This window comes from Apium graveolens, chromosome 2 (assembly GCF_009905375.1).
Source record: "Apium graveolens cultivar Ventura chromosome 2, ASM990537v1, whole genome shotgun sequence".
NCBI lineage: Eukaryota > Viridiplantae > Streptophyta > Magnoliopsida > Apiales > Apiaceae > Apium > Apium graveolens.
Window position 1 is genome coordinate 187,172,734 of NC_133648.1, and position 5,177 is coordinate 187,177,910.

A 5,177-nucleotide genomic window follows, 5' to 3' on the forward strand; every position below is an offset into this window, starting at 1 on the left:
GTCAAGATAATCAAGACTTTCTAAATACCAAAGGGCTGAAGCAGTCAACATAGTTTGCAACAAGTAAGATCAAGCCTCAATCAGGATGTATACATGAAGACCACTAATGAGTTAATGTCCAATAGAAGCAAACACTGGATAACCTGAAAGTGTTTGGAGAGAATGTTCTATTGAAGCAAACAATGAAATATTTTCAGTTATTTGAAGATCTTGGCATTTGTAGCTAAGACTAGTTAGGATATTTTCCATGGCTACTCAGTGGAGTATACAACCTATATGGGCATTTGTGGTTGATCAAAAGAAGGTGATAGATAGTCTAAGTCCATAGTTCAATAACTCCATGCTCCAAGTTATTAAAGGAGAAATTAATGGTATTGATGATTCATATCCAAGCAGTGGAATGGCAGTGTATAAAACAACTCATTATTTCAATAAAGCCAATCAGCAAGGGTAATGATTTTAAGGAAATCCCAGCAACAGATTAGGGGGAGCAATCAAAGGATTAAATAATCAGACTCAAAACCAAATTATAAATCAGAGGACACTAAATAACATATCTGCTGAGACAAAGGGTTTCATGTCAATATTATTCCCAGAGTCTAGTTCTTAAGTGATCCATATGGTGGAGTAATGATTAGCAGGGCTACTGAGTGTGAATGATTATTTCTCTAGTTTTCTATCTGAAGAAGAAACTGAGAAAGTTACAGAAGCTCTGATAAATCCGGATTGATTGGGTGATTATAAAGCAATATGAGCTCAATCAGTCAACAAGCAGATTGTAGGGAAGCTGGTATCCAAACCAAATGATAATTTTGTAATTGGTACAAGGATAACCAGAAGTCAAAACTGGATGACAATGGCATTGTTACGAGGGGCAAGGCCAAACCGGATGCTAGGTTATTATCTGGAAGCAGTATCTAATAGAAAGCACCAGTGACAAGACTTGAGGATATTATGACATATCAGGCACCTGATGCATATTCACACTTGGAATTGGACTCTAGTAGATGTGTACAAGTGCACTCCTGGTTGGTGAGTCAAAAGAGGAAGTCAATGCACAACAGTTCATGGACTTTGCAGTTGCAGATCTGTTGGACTATGTATATCTCTTCTTCACAAGCTTACTTTAGGTTGGTATGAACCAGTATACTACTCAAGAAATCGTCAAGGACATGGTATGGCACTATAACTGAAGTTACAGTTTAATATGAACTAGTAGAATCGTCATATTAATAACTCCCTTATCACTAGGCCCAAACATAATGTTATATATGTGCAGTGATATAATGGTATTGTTATATGTTGGTCTACTAACAAAGATTTGTGCAAGATTATTTGCTAAGTAATTGCAGAGTAGGTATGGAGAAGCATGTTGGAAAAGTTGCAATTCTTTTTAGGATTACTTCAAGCAAGCCATTAGAATAATTCTTTTAGGAGCTCAATCAAGCTAAAAGAACAATTCTTTTAGGAGCACAAGGAAACCAAAGGAATTATGGCAATACAAGTAAGTTAAGGATCTTTTGAAGATGCAAAATTTGGAAGATTCTGAACATGTCAAGACTACTTACCAACAGAAACCACTTAAGCTTGATCAGTGCAACTCAGGTAACAACGACAAGCTATAGAGGTATGACAAGCTCACTTTTTAACTCAAATGCTAATTGATAGGAATAAATAAATCCTGATTACATAATTAAATATTATAGTTTGGGCTGCAAGGCCCAATAAGAAGATGTATGACATTCAGACCAGAAAGGTTAACATGTTGATAAGGCCTGATGGACCAGATCAGGCCTGATGGAACAAAGAAGGCCCAAAAACCCTGATTATTTATTAATTTTGTAATTAATAAATAAGGGAGAAAAACAGCTATTAAGATAAGTCCTAGTGGGGATATAAATCCTTGTAGATTGGCCTACAAGGAACCTCATGGGATAAGGAATCAGCTTCCTACTCCCTAGGACTCCTAAGTCTATCCTAATTCAGAGACTTGACCACCTAGTCTCCTATACCAAGTCCAATTCAAGGACTCCCACATCTATATAAGCGGTCTCACCCCACAAATCAGAACTACATTTTTTGGCTTGATTCTCTAATTCACAGAGATACGTAGGCATCTCGTAATGGCAGAGTTAAGCTACGAAACACGAGAGCAGCCATTAAAGGCCTTGAGCTCCCGTACCTTAGTAATAAATACAACAATTATATATATTAGTTTTTTATCCATAACATTTGGAGCCGTCTGTGGGAAAGCACAACAACAACCATGGTGAGAACACGGAGAACAATTAGAGCTCTGGAAGAAGGAACACCATCGGGGACAACCCAGGTGATTTCATCAACCGTGGAGATACCTCCCCACTCAACTTATGCATCTAATCAAGCGGAAACCCAGATAGGGGCAACTCAACCTCAGCCACAAGGGACGACTCCCCCGACTATTCAAGGTACGAATCCTCAAGTTCAACAAGTACATATACCTGTGAATTCTCGGCCCGTCGGGTATGAATATTCAACTGTTGTTACTACTAACCCCCTTATGGGATGCCACTTTACCCCGAGGTTGGAGGAAGTGGATATGCTGGGCGAAGTGAAGCACGAGGGCAATCGCCCCCTATATACGAGGGTTGGCCCCTATCCCCGAGGATCGAGAATTTTCTGGTCCTTACACCGAGAGAGACTCCGAATCTTCGGATGATGAAGTGGCCCCAAGAAGGAGACGTTCTAGCAAAGAGCCGATGGCCGATGGAAGGCAACGCCCTTAAAGCACCCAAGGGGCGAATCCCCAAGAAGTGCAGGAAAGGATTAGGGCTCATGAGGCCGAGATCCAAAGGCTGAGGCGTGACTTGGAGGCTCACCAGGCCTCCAGACCCCAGATACCTCCTAGGGGGAGAAATCCTCCTCCTGTCATAGACCTGGATGGTCTGGTACGGAGAAGGGCTGTTGTCCCAAGAGCTGATCCAAGCAATCTCCTTCCCCTTGGAGATCCTGATGATCCAACTCCGCCCTTCACTGAAGAGATAATGAATGCCCATATCTCAAGGAAATTCAAGATGCCCACTATCAAAGCCTATGATAGCACGGGAGACCCCGCTAATCATGTTAGGACATTCTCTAATGCACTGCTGCTGCAACCCGTGAATGATGCTATAAAGTGTCGGGCCTTCCCTCAAACCCTGTCGGGTATGGCTCAAAGATGGTACAGTCGCTTGCCCCCAAACTCTATTGGATCGTTCAGAGAGTTAAGTCAGACTTTTACTAAGCAGTTCATCAGTGGGAGAGTCCATGAGAAAAGTTCAGCATCTCTTAAGAGTATTGTGCAGGGAGCTAAGGAATCCTTGAGAGATTACCTGAATCGTTTCACAAAGGAGGCTTTAAAAGTCCCGGACCTTGATGATAAGGTAGCCATGATAGCACTGCAACAAGGAACTAGGGATGAGTTTTTCAAGATGTCCTTGGCCAAACGTCCCCCTGAAAGCATGTTGCAGCTCCAAGAGAGGGCAGGGAAGTATATCAAGGTTGAAGAAAGTATGAGGAAGACCGTAGTAAGTAATGAGCCCACTGGAAACAAGAAGCGGAAAACTGATTTAGAATATATTGCTAAGGACAAGTATCCTAGAACCGAACAAAATTCTGATTCAACCCCCAAGAAGGGAGGACCTGGGCAAAAGTTCACTGAATATGCTAAGCTGAATGCTCCTAGAAGCCAGATTTTGATGGAGATTGATAAAGATAGAGATATTCGCTGGCCTAAGCCCTTGAAGGCTGATCCCACAAAACTAGATAAGAGCAAGTATTACAGATTTCACAAAGATGTTGGCCATGACACCGATGAGTGTAGGCAATTGAAAGACGAAATTGAGTTTTTGATTCGAAAAGGAAGATTGAACAAGTATACTGGAGAAGGAGGGGACAGGAATAATAATGGAAGGAAGAACTTTAAAGATCGTAGGAGGGACCAAGATGATCAGGGGCGGAATCCCCAACCTAGAGGGTCGGTTATAAATGCAATTTTTGGAGGGCCGCGACCTCGAGGGCCTGTGATAAACACGATCTTTGGGGGTCCAACTGCTACTGGATTGTCCAAAAATTTAAAAAGGCATATACCAGAGAGGTTATGCATATTGTTGGAGAAGCCCCGAAGAGGGCCAGGACAGAAGTAACATTGGCTTTTGATGATTCTGACCTAGAGGGTTGTTAGTCCCTTAACAATATAGCAAGAATTACAGAAGGGGGGTTGAATGGAATTCTTGAACCTTTTTCTTAAAATAAAAATGTTCAACTCGATTATGGATATATTTGTTTTGATTAGCACAATGCGGAATGTAAACTTGAATGAATCAAAACATAAGTAATTAAAAACAAGAGTCTTTAAAAACTTTCTGGTGGATTTAAACAATTCCACCAGAGATATATTTAATATATCGAGAGGACTCTGTGTGCAGAAATGCCCACAGCTGCTTACACAAATAGAACTGCTAAGAACACAGGAAATGCTAAAGATAGTGATTACAAAGATTTCTCCGTTGTTGTTTCTTAGCTCTCTCTGTTTTTTTTTATTTGCTACTCTCTTGGTTTATATAATACCAAGATTACAAAGTCAAAAGTACTGAACAAATATAAAATCTAACAGTCTTGATCTTTGCTGCTTTTCGTCCTCTATTACCCAGTTAATGAGCTTCCACAGTGTACTTGTATCCAACTCAACGGCTGTGTGTCATCTTTCACTGTTCAACTGATGTTTGAATCTTGATATAATCATCTGTCGACTTTCAGATCATCCGTCGATGACTTAATTGATCATCCGTCGACTGCTATGTTAAACATCCGTTGATAGTCATTTGATCATCCGTCAAAGCTTTGTTAAGCATCCGTTGGTAGCTATTTTGGCACTTGACTTCAATTCACTTATACAGAATTACAAGACATTGCTTATGTACAGTTGATCAACCTATTCTGTATATCTAATTAAAGTCAACATGACTTATATGCTACTACAGATTCTATACAAGGTGCATACAACACTGCGCTACAGACTTATTATTACATAAGCTACTCACTCGATGGATAATAATTTAATCATCCGTCGGGACTATAATGAGTTATCCGTCGGGACTATAATTCTTATCCGTCGAGTGCTACATTATTTCACTAAGTAAAATCTACTTAGATATTTT